Source organism: Magnolia sinica, chromosome 19 (genome assembly GCF_029962835.1).
Source record: "Magnolia sinica isolate HGM2019 chromosome 19, MsV1, whole genome shotgun sequence".
NCBI lineage: Eukaryota > Viridiplantae > Streptophyta > Magnoliopsida > Magnoliales > Magnoliaceae > Magnolia > Magnolia sinica.
In genome coordinates, this window is record NC_080591.1 from 64,920,266 (window position 1) to 64,932,663 (window position 12,398).

General features: G+C 43.1%; 1 protein-coding gene across 2 annotated transcripts in view; it reads right to left on the reverse strand.

Moving 5' to 3' along the window:
* Window positions 1–12,398, reverse strand: part of LOC131234430 (uncharacterized) — a 67,739-nt gene that overhangs the window by 39,120 nt on the left and 16,221 nt on the right. The gene's annotated exons all lie outside the window — the stretch shown is intronic.

Sequence of the window (12,398 nt, forward strand, 5' to 3'; positions counted from 1 at the left end):
TTATGGTGGACCTAATTATCATGCCGATCAAGCAATTTGACATCATCCTTGGGATGGACTGGCTCACGTTGGTGCGTGCAGTCATGGATTGTCGCAACAAAACAGTGACAATATCCATCCCAGGGCGTGCCTCCTTCACCGTGAAAGGAGGGGGCAGGTGCCGAGAGTTCAAGAGCTTACAGGCTCTAGAGGAAGCCGAGACAGCAGAAGTCACCATCAGTCGGATACCAGTAGTCCGAGAGTTTCCCGAAGTATTCCAAGAAATACCCGAGCTACCCCCTAGAAGAGCGATAGACTTTTGCATCGACCTCAAGCCAGGGACTGCTCCTATATCACTCCCTCCATTTCGCATGCCACCCTGTGAGATGGAAGAGTTGAGGAGTCAGATTGATGAGCTACTCGCTCAAGGCTTTATCCGTCCCAGTGTTTCTCCCTAGGGAGCACCGGTCCTCTTTGTTAAGAAAAAGGACGGATCGATGCGTCTCTGTATAGATTACAGGAGACTGAACGATGTAACAATCAAGAACAGATATCCCCTACCACGTATCGATGATCTATTTGATCAGTTGAAAGACGCCAAGTACTTCTCCAAAATAGAATTGCGGTCAGGATATCACCAGCTGAGGATCAGGGACGAGGACATCCCGAAGACGGCCTTCAGAACTCGTTACGGGCACTACGAGTTCCTGGTTATGTCTTTTGGTCTCACGAATGCTCCAGCAGTTTTTATGGACCTCATGAACCGAGTATTCATGCCTTACCTAGACCGGTTCGTGATCGTGTTCATTGATGACATCTTGGTCTATTCCAAGAGCCAAGAGGAGCATGAACAGCATCTGCGTACGGTCTTAAGTACGCTAAAGGATAACCAACTGTATGCTAAGTTGTCCAAATGCGAGTTCTGGGAACGGAAAGTGAAATTCTTAGGGCATGTAGTAAAAGCAGAAGGAATAGCGATCGATCCAGCTAAGGTGGAAGCAGTATCTAAGTGAGAACAGCCCACTACAGTAACCGAAGTTCGGAGTTTCCTGGGTATGGCCGGGTACTACCGACGCTTCATTAAGGAATTCTCCAGAACCGCGCGACCGCTCACACAACTGACAAAGAAGAATGCCCGGTTCACATGGGATGAAAATGCAGAGGCAGCGTTCCAAGAATTGAAGATGAGATTAACTTCCGCGCCGGTGCTCACTCTCCCACAAGAAGGAGAGAAGTTCGTGGTATACAGCGATGCCTCGAAGTTGGGCCTTGGTTGCGTTCTGATGCAGAACGACAAAGTAATCGCTTACGCCTCTCGTCAGTTGAAGAAGCACGAAGAGAACTACCCGACTCATGACCTAGAGTTGGCGGCCGTGGTATTTGCCTTAAAAATATGGAGGCATTACCTATACGGAGAAGATTTTCATTTATTCTGCGATCACAAGAGTCTGAAATACATATTCACGCAGAGGGACTTGAACATGCGTCAGCGTCGGTGGATGGAGATTCTTAAAGATTTCCACTTCGAAATCTCATACCACCCCGGCAAGGCAAACTCCGTGGCCGATGCTCTGAGTCGGAAGAAGAGGCACGAGCTGGTAGCCACCTTGATGATCAAGGAGTGGGAAATGATGAAATTTGTACAGGACTTCGAAATCCAACTCACCCTCGACGAACCTGATGACTACGTAGCTCTGTTGACGGCAGAACCAACCCTGGTTCGACACATGATCTCCATACAAGACCAGGATGAATGGCTCATCAAAATGAAAGGAAGGTGCAAGAATGAAGTGATGCCTGACTGGAGGGTTGGCAACGACGGTGGTCTTCGGTATCAGGGACGAGTATGCGTTCCAAGCGACGCCAAATTAAGGAAAGAAGTAATGAAGGAAGCCCACCATTCCAAGTTAGCTATCCACCCAGGAAGCACGAAAATGTACAATGATGTAAAAAGGCAGTACTGGTGGAGCAATATGAAGAGGGACATCGCCGACTTTGTGGCAAGATGCATGGTGTGCCAAAAGATCAAAGCTGAGCATCGCAAACCTGCTGGCCTCCTTCAGCCACTACCCTTGGCAGAATGGAAGTGGGCTAGCATTTCTATGGACTTTATATCTGGTCGTCCTAGGACGCAAAGGAAGCACGACTCAATCTGGCTCATCGTTGATCGGTTGACCAAGGCCGCCAGATTCCTCCCGATCCGCACGACAGACTCCACTGAAAGCTTGGCAAAGTTATACGTTCGGGAAGTCGTGCGATCATACGGGGTTCCGCGGGAAATTATTTCAGATCGAGACTCTAGATTTACTTCTGCCTTCTGGAAGAGACTGCAGGAAGAATTGGGCACGGAACTCAAGTTCAGTACGGCGTTTCACCCTCAGACAGATGGGCAAACTGAGCGGGTGAACCAGATCTTAGAAGATATGCTAAGAGCATGCGTCCTAGACTTTCAGGGCAACTGGGACGACCACCTGGCACTGGCAGAGTTCGCATACAACAACAGTTTCCAGTCCAGCATAGGCATGGCACCGTATGAAGCTCTTTATGGTCGCCCTTGCCGAGCCCCTCAATGTTGGGCAGAAATAGGAGAAAGAAGTTTGTTGGGTCCGGAGTTGGTTCAGGCTACTACTCAGGTCATTGACGTGGTCAGAAAACGTCTGCGCACCGCCCAGAGTAGACAGAAGAGCTATGCGGATAACCGACGTCGCAACCTGGAGTTTACAGTAGGCGACCACGTATTTCTGAAGGTGTCACCTATGAAGGGTCTGATGAGGTTCGGTCAGAAAGGGAAGCTAGCACCCCGTTTCATCGGGCCTTTCGAGATCTTAGATCGTGTGGGAGCTGTAGCATACCGCCTTGCACTGCCTACTGCACTGGCCAGTATTCACAATGTCTTCCACATATCCATGCTGAAGAAGTATACACCAGACGAATCGCATATCGTTAGTTGGGAGCAGATTGAGCTGACAAATGATGCCTCCTACACCGAGGAACCCATCTGTATCTTGGACCACAAGGAGCAGGTCCTACGTACAAAGACTATACCTCTAGTCAAGGTTCTTTGGTCACATCATGGGGAGGAAGAAGCGACATGGGAACAAGAAGCGGAAGTCAAGGAAAAGTACCCTCACCTATTCAGTAACACACCTCAGGTAATTTCGAGGGCCAAATTTTTTTTTTAGGAGGGTAGACTGTAACACCCCGTACCTTCAATACACGGGTGTTACCTTTTAAACCCACACTAAACTAAGAATTACTTGGGTTAACCAAAATGTGAACTCGACATACGCAGGATGGAGATTCCCGTCGACATTAGAGCCATCCATCAGGGTCTCAATGAGCCAGAATACTCCCTACGACAATCAGGAAGGTGAGACCACTCGAACACTCAAAGTTAAAGCCATTATGCTAGTTAATTCTGATGCAAAACACTTATCACTAACACTTTATAATTCGTTAGCTACAAACGAAGCTTTCATCATAACTAATACCCTATATTAACCGTTGAAAAAGTTTGTCAGGCCCACCTGATCGGTGGATCACGACCTATGGGCCAATGATGGCCCAAGGATGTATGTAACGGGCCACCCAGGACTCACTATCAACCCAAAGTGAACCAGGATCCCTGGGTACTATCCCCCAATGCAAATGAACGGAGTAGATCATGGTAATCACATTTCAGCGGACCCCTACACAATGCATGTACACAAAGGGTGCTTGGGCACAAGGTGTACTAAACCCAATGCTCAGTCAAACTAGCTCTGACCGAGCATTTTGCAAATATCTTCCGCTCTCTGTTTCAAACCGACCTACTTCAAGCCTGTAAGTGGGCCACCACAACCGTTTTCCGAGCATTATAAACCGTTCAAATCTTTCATGGGACCCACACGATCAAAACGGTATAGCCGTTTGATCATTTGTAAATGGACGAAGGAGATTGAACGCCACCGTCCAATCCATGCCAAAAACAGTCCGACCGAGGGCCTGTGAAAAGAGGGAGAGAGAAGCCGACTTCCTCTTAGGGAAGGGCAAAGCTCGGCCGTCCACGGTGAGGACGATCACAACCGTCCATCCCTCTCTCACTGGCTATAAAAGGAGGGCACTGTAGCCCTTAAAATCTACGCCAAGAGAAAGAGAAAGAGAATGTAGGAGAAACAGGGAGTTGGGAGCTGAGAGTATGAGAAGGTGAGATAGGCTACAACCATTCCGGGGGGAAAACATTTTTGTCTTGTCCATTTCTCATTTCCTGATAGCTTTTCCTTAGGTTGTTTCTCATTTTTTTCTCCTTTGTAGCATTAGCTAGTAGTGATGCACACCTGGAACCGAACGATGGCTGTAACTCGGGTCAGAGATTAGCCAAGTAATGGCTGAAATCAGACCAAGAGATAGGCTAGAAGACAACCCAGTCTCAGACCCTGATCAAGCCAATCAATGGCTGTGGAACGGTCTGAGGGAATAGTGATGTTTGGTCTCTGTTTTGAACTAGAAACTGAGCCAACCCACGGCCCTGTTCCGGGCTGAAATCCAACCCAACTGAAACCCTGTTTCAAGCAGGAACTAGGCCAATCAATGGCCTTGGTTCTGAGCTAAAACCAGGACCAAATGTTAGTCATGCGGAGCTCTGTTTTGGAACAGGAAGCGTGCTTCAAACAGGCCCATTTGGAGCTTTATTTTGAGCTCTCTGTAGAGCTTCGAAACTAGCTCGGGTTCGGGTTGGAGACCAGCCAATCAATGGTTGTGAAACAGTTAAGAAAAACAATAGGATTGGTCTCTGCTTTGGGCTGAAGACAGGCCTCATGGCGACCCTGTTCGGGAGCTGGAAACGGCTAAACAATGGTTGGGTTTCAGACAGACTACGGGCCTTGATGGCAGTGGAGAATGAAGCCTAGCAAAAGCCCTGGTTGTGTGAAGACAAGCCAAGCAATGGTTGTCTTCCCAATTGAGCAATCATGGCTGGTCAATGGGGTGAAGATGGACTGAAACCAGCTCTTTCAACTGCTGCCGAGTTGCACTCCAGATAAGGTTTTCATCGGGCCCTGCTTGAGGCCGATCCACGACCCAAATGGTCCCAGCTTGGGATTGAATAACGGTCAAGATCGGACCACGTTCATGCTGAAAATCAGGGCTAGGAACCACTCCAACAACATGCAGGTGGAAGACGGTTTCCACGTCTGAAGGCTGTTGGGCTGTCTGGCGTTGGGCCCTGCAAATTGCAGGTGGGCCTCACCCAAAATGACAGTGGGCTGCACTAACCAGGGGCCCTATGCTGACTGTAGGCCCCACCAATGTACTGATGGCTTGCACTAGTCATAGACCCACCCTGAGGTCAGGATCCACCCCAACCGTCCATCAAGGGCATTGCAAAGATCCCTGGGCTGGACGTCCCTCAAAAAGCCCACCTGTGAAGTGCATAAGTGGTGTGCGTGCACCAGAACGTGGAAGCAGAGGACGCCGAACGCTCCTCTGCCAATCAGTTCACGTAAACTGATTTGTAAAAAGTTGAGATCTCATCAGCTATGATGAGTCTGGGAAATCCGAATGGTCCACATGAAGCAGCACCTCATAAAACCCCTTGGTTTCAAATTTTACTTTAAACCGAAACTTCGGTGGGCCGCAAGGAATGAAAACAGTTTCTTCCTTTAAATTGAAATTATTCTTGCTATGGCCCACCAGAATCTTGGGTCATGGTGAAAACTCACGCCCTAAGGTTTCTTGGGATTCTACATCTTATGGACCGTTCGGATTTAACACCCATGTTTACGCAGTACCCACACGTGAAGTGAATTGGCTGTGCATGCATGCCCCAAGGAGTGAAGATATGTAAGTTCACGTAAGCCACTGCAAAATTTTGAGATCTCCCCATGGCTGATGAATCTGGAAAATCTGAATGGTCCACTTGGAGCAGAACCTCATAAAACCCCCTGGCTCCCATTTTTACGTTGAACCGAAACTTAGGTGAGCCATGGTTAATGCAAACAGTTTCTTCCCTTGAAAGTGCATTTATCTTTGCTATGGCCCACCAGAATCTTAGATCAGGATGAAAATTTACCTCCCAGGGTTTCTTGGGATTCCACATCTTATGGACCGTTCGGATTCAGAACCCATGTCACAAGTGTGAAGGAACGCACGTATATTCATATTTGCATGGTGAGTCCTACATGTGTGAGACCCACTTTTGTGCACGCTGGATACAGACCGTCCCGGGGTCTGAATGTGGTGTGCCTGGACACACATCCACACCGTCCACACAGAACTCGTGTGATACATGTATGGTACACATATATGTACGTACGTACTGTAGGTTGCAATATCATATACATAACGGATATAGGGATACATTGTGTGATGCATATGTACTGTATACAGTGTACATGTATACCACATGAGATGTTATGTATTTGGTGTATACATTATATGCCATGGATACATACCTCAGATATATAAGGTATGCATATATATATATATATATATATATGCTATGTGCTACGTATGTAATGTATACATGTATATTACGTGATGAACCCGTCCTAAGGATCTAAGGAGAAGGATGAGGCTGATCTAGTGATCAAGTGGGCCCTGACTGGATCCAGTTAATTAAAAACAAGGGTTTATGCTTAGTGAGTTTGGTTGCCTTGAGTACAGCCTAAGACAACCTCGGTCCAGGGTCTTCCTACCCTCCACCTATTCTTATCTGATCAAATTGGTGACTCATTATTTATTATAAATAAATTGCAGGGAGTCACGTGAGTGGTGTAGGTGCACCATCTCCCCAAGGAAACTGGCCCCCAGGAGCATTCTACGAATTGACTGGTGATGATTCTTTCCCCTTAAGCTTTCCACCCTTAACTAGACCAGAAATAGTAGCTTTATTAGAGTACATGGCTAGCTAGACTAATGATAAATTGTGTGTGGAAATAAACTGTATTCACTCGATTTATCTGTTTAAACATGATAATTCTCCTGCTTACTATTGTTTAGATTCTTGATTTTCTCTGAACTGCTTAAGTGAATAGTCTAGTCCTTTAATGTCATATAAATTCAGTTGTTATATATCGATAGGAATACATGTCATTCCTTATTTCCCTTTCATATTGCAAGATATGTTGCTATGACACACATACTGCTAAAATCTCTCCATGGGAAGTCCTAGTAAAGGAGAGTCCGTGCTTGGGGTGTAACTAGATTGGTTGTGACATGAGTAAGCCCCTAACATGGAGGTTTTGGTTGTGGTGCTTGACCATGGGGTTTACCATTCATGTGTGGTTTCACCTTAACTGACTTGAGATGTACTCCATGACCCTTCTAAACACCGATGTTTACTCATTTTTGAATCATTCATGCCGACATGTTTAAATCGCCACTTTTGGTAATTTCAATCATTCACCCCTAGTCGGCATTGGTGGTATCCCCTTATGTTGAATTGATTGACCACATGTTAGTAGGTGCTACACATACCCTAAGACGGTAGTCTCATGGGCTGGGGATGGTAGTAATGGGATACTATGTCCGAGCCGTCGGCCTACGCTGGGCCATGTGCTCCCCGTAGTGACCGTGAGCTTATTTAAATTGGTTGTTTGTAAATGGACTAATAATGGGCTGACAAGTCATACATGGCATATTTCGATGACTTAGATCACTCTGCCCTGCGATTACGCTGAATGTTACGCTTATGACCAGTCATTCGATGATGATATTGACTTAGATTATCATGCCCTGCGATTACGCTGAATGTTGCGCTGATGACCAGTCTTATCCCTGGGTGACGACCCCAATGTCCGTCCGGATGTTGTTCCCGGGACATAGGCCGTCTGGATGTTTTACCTGGGCCGACGATTGCATTCATACATTCATGCATTTAAAAAGACTGCATCTACTGTGTTTTGGATTATCTGTATGCTTTTATGTTATTCCTTGTTTAGGGCGGCGGTGTGTAATCTTAGCGGGAGATCACACTGAGTTGGCCACTCATTCATCAATATTCAACCGTACAGAGGACATAGGGACAGAGGAAGTTGCGGAGGAGCCGGGGGCAACGGAGGCCGAGGAGGAAGCTTACAATGAGGAACCGTACCAGGAGGCAGCTGCTTATTTTGGATTGAATCAGTAGCCTATTTGTTTATTAACCTTTCAGTTCACTTGAGAATTAAAGTTTTGTATATGGGCCCCAGCTGAGTGGCCCATGATATTATTATTGCTTGGGTTTTATCTATACTACGCTTGGTTCCGTTAATCGCACTTGATTTGGATTTGATTATCCTTATGCTTATCAGTTAACACCTGGGTTTTCAAGAGATGAGTGATATACTCGGGTCTCGAAAACCGGGGTGTTACAGGCTATGAGATGGATTAATTCGCTATGCTCTATCAGTTCGAACTTTTAGAGCAAGTGGTTAATTGTCCTGCATCACAATGGATATTTGGTATAGACCATATCCTAAGTATATGGTTAACAAAAGGGGTAAGGGCAAATGACTCGCACAAACCACTTTAGAAAACCACTATAAGAAAAAAAAAAAATTTGATTAACCACGATTCAATATATTGCTAAGTGGTTGTACCAAGCCAGTGTTGCTTTCAATACTGTAAAATTAAAAAGCTTCAAGGTTATGGTGGAAGCGATACATCAACTTGGACTTGAATTGAAACTCCATTCATATCATGAAGTGAGGGAAAGTTGCCTAAAAAAGGAGGTTGAGATTATTAGAAACTTTATCGCCAAATACAAAGAAGTATGGAAAATCTATGGTTGTACGCTAATGGCCGACAGATGGATCGATAGACCCGGTCGGACATTGATAAACTTTCTTGTGAATTATCCAGTTGAGACTATTTTTGAAGAAGATGAAAATGAGATTGAAGAGATATAAGCAGAAGATGACCAACCATTGGATGTGGATGAGCAACTTGTGCAAATCAATGATGAAGAAATAGAAAAAGATGAAACATATATTAAAGAAGGAGATGACTCCCATGATAATGGTGGTGGTGATGTGCCATAATGGGAGAGGGATAAATATATATATATAGTAGTTTAAGTTGTAACTTGTAGTTGTAAACTGTAAAATTGTAATTATAAGTTTGTAAGTTGTAAGTTGTAATCTTTTTTTCTTTCTTTCTTCTTCTTTTTTTTTTTTTTTTTTTTTTTTTACAGTTACTTAGTTTGTTGTTTGTACTTTGTACATCATTTGAAGTAACTCATTAAGTTATAATTTATCAATAAAAAATTTATATTTTTAATAAGTTGTTATTTATTACTTGTTAGTGAATTAGAACTTAGAAGATGACTTACTGTAAGTGTGTAACTTGTTGATTATTATACTTATGTAACTTAGGTACTAACAAATAAACAAACAAACAAATTGGATCACTTTTAATAACTACATGTTTTTCTTAATTTTGTAGATTTTTTACAATTTTTTCTATTTTTTCCCTCTTTTAATTTTCAAAAAAAAATTGTGCGATTGCTTATGCAATTGTATACATTGTTCTCAGCCGACTCCTTGGTGTCGTAGGAAGAGAAGGGTGACATCAACGAACTGAATACTAGTCACAGAGTGACAAGAATTTACCACCTTAAACTCGGTGAAGAGGCCAATCAACTCACCTTTTCTCAGCATCCTACTAAGGCCTTCAGCAGCAAAGACAAATAGAAAGGGGGATAGCAGGTTACCCTGCTTCAAACCTCTAGAGGAGAGGAAGAAACCTTTGGGAGAGCCATCAACCAAAACAGAGTATATGGCAGAGGAGATGCAGACATTAATTCAAGTCGCCATCTCAACCCGCACCCAAGGCAGCCCAGAATGTAATCCAAATAGGTCCAATCAATGTGGTCAAAAGTTTTCTTGAGATCAAGCTTACAGACTACTCCACTTCTCCCAGACCGATGGTGGGAGTCAATGTGTCCGTGGGCGATTAGCGCACAATCGAGGATTTGGTGGTTGGCCACGAACGCACCTTGAGCTTTAAAAAAGACTCTAAAGAAGGCAAGACGGAGTATAATAGCCAAACCTCTAGCGAGGATTTTATATGGACCCCTCAGCAATGGGTCGATAATCCTTCAAATGAGAAGGCCCGTCAATTTTCAAAATAAGGGCTACAAATGAAGCACCCATAGCAAGAAGAAGTCAATTGTTAGAGAAGAAGTCATAGAAGAAAGTATTTAAGTCTGACTTGATCACATCCCAATTCCCAAAAAGCCCAAAAGAAGGCCAGGGGGAGACCGTCCAGAAACAAGGTGGTTTCTGCCAAGGGAGAAAATTGTGTTGAGGGTCAAATATTCCATATTATGCCCCATTTATATCTTGGTTTTATGAACATGATAATGCTTAATGTTCTATTTTACTCATGTTTGTGTTACAAGGTGAATTTAAGAGCTTGGATTGAAAAGGGTGATACAAGCATGGATTTGATGCTCAAGAATTACCAAGGCAAGGGATGGATCTTAGGAGACCAAGATTGAACAATTCACATGCCAAAGATCCAAGAAAAGCAAGTGAGGAATGAAGAGAATCGAAGATTTGAAGTGAAGAAAAAGAATCTTGAAATCGTCTTGAAAAAGCATATTCTGAAACTCTGGGTCATTCTGTGAAATTGCGCAGAGTAAAGTTTATTTTAGCAAACTGCGTAAATTTGAGGAGGTTTCTAGAGTTTTCCAACAAGGTGTTGCAAGGTGAATTTAAGAGCTTAGATTGAAAAGGATGCTAAAAGTATGGATTTGATGCTCAAGAATCACCAAGGCAAAGGATGGATCTTAGGAGACCAAGATTGAACAATTCACATGCCAAAGATCCAAGAAAAGCAAGTGAGGAATGAAGAGAATCAAAGATTTAAAGTGAAGAAAAAGAATCTTGAAATCGTCTTGAAAAAGCATATTCTGAAACTCTGGGTCATTCTGTGAAATTGCGCAGAGTGAAGTCTATTTTAGCAAACTGCGTAAATTTGAGGAGGTTTCTAGAGTTTTCCAACTAGGTGCAAAAGTTGGAGTTCCACAACTATAAATAGGACTCCTTAGGATGTTCCTAGGCATCTTCTAGGGTTTAAGGAGCGGAGCAAAAGGGTGGAGAAGCCGTCCCCAAGAGTTTTTCTTCTTTTTACTTAGTTGTTTTCATGTTTTTCTTAAAAGACTTTAGTCAAATCATGTCTATGTTTGGCTAAACCTCTTAGCTAAGGCTAAGAGGTGAAGCCTGTAACGTGATGGGATGTTTCTCTTGCTTTTATTCATATTCATGTTGAACCTTCTTTTATTCTAATTTGATATTTAAGGAATACTTTCAGTTTTTAATGGTTTATTGTGACTCAAATTAAAGTAGATCTGCAATAGCTTTAAGTATCTTCTTTTCCTGCTTTGAGATTGTGGGATTGGTAAATCCTGTTGTTGGCCATCGTCCCATGTGCATGATTTGGTGATGGAATCCCTTCCAAGTATCACAATTCTCCTCCATTGAGAATTAGGTCAAGGAAAGTTCAAATTTGATCTTAATTGTTATATCTTCCAATTGGATAGGATAGGACTCCAATTCCAATTGTGGTACTTGAATCAAGTAAAAGGGCTCCCTGATCACTGCAAGTGGATCCTTGGCGCTCTAGTTCACTTTTGATATTTGATAAATCCTTCACAATTACTCTCTTTTATTCCATATTTAGATTTAGAACTTTTTCTAGTTCTAGTTCTAGTTCTTTTTAGAATACGTACAAGTTTAGTCCCTGTGGATTCGACCTCGTTCTCACGAGTTATTACTACATCGCGACCCTACACTTGGGGTTGTGAACAAGTTTTTGGCGTCGTTGCTAGGGACTAACGGTTGCGCTTTTCTGAGATTAACTAGTTTTGGAATTAGTTTAAGATTAAGGTTTTTCTACTTTCTGTTTTTAGGTTAGGGTTTTTTCTGAATTATTTTAGAAATTAACTTAGCTTATTATTTCTAGGTTTAAAAACTTTCCTTTTCTGTTTTTAGAAACTAACCTTTTATTTCTAGAAACTTTCCTTTTTCTTTTTTTAGAAACTAGATTGCTTTCTTAGTTCTTTTTTTAGAAACTAACTCACTTTCCTTTTTCTGGGTTTAGAAACTTTCCTAATTTGTTTATAGAAACTAACCCATTTTTCTATTTTTAGAAACTTTCTATTTCTCTTTTTAGAAACTAATTCACTTTCCTTTTTCTTTTGCAGGATCCTAACATAGAAACTTCTAATTTGGTAACTTCTTTCTAATTCTCTCTTTCTATTTCCCTTTTTCTTTTTAGGTTTAGGTTAGATTCTAAAATCGAGGGCTGAGAGTGTTTCATGCCCAAGTGGGTCTGTGACAACACTCGACGTCTCTTGAGTGAAGAAGGATTGGTTCAGGGGTTATCTATCCATCACAGGATCAGACACCACTCGAGATCCACAGAGTTAACCAAAGTTATGGCTGCAAATCAACTAG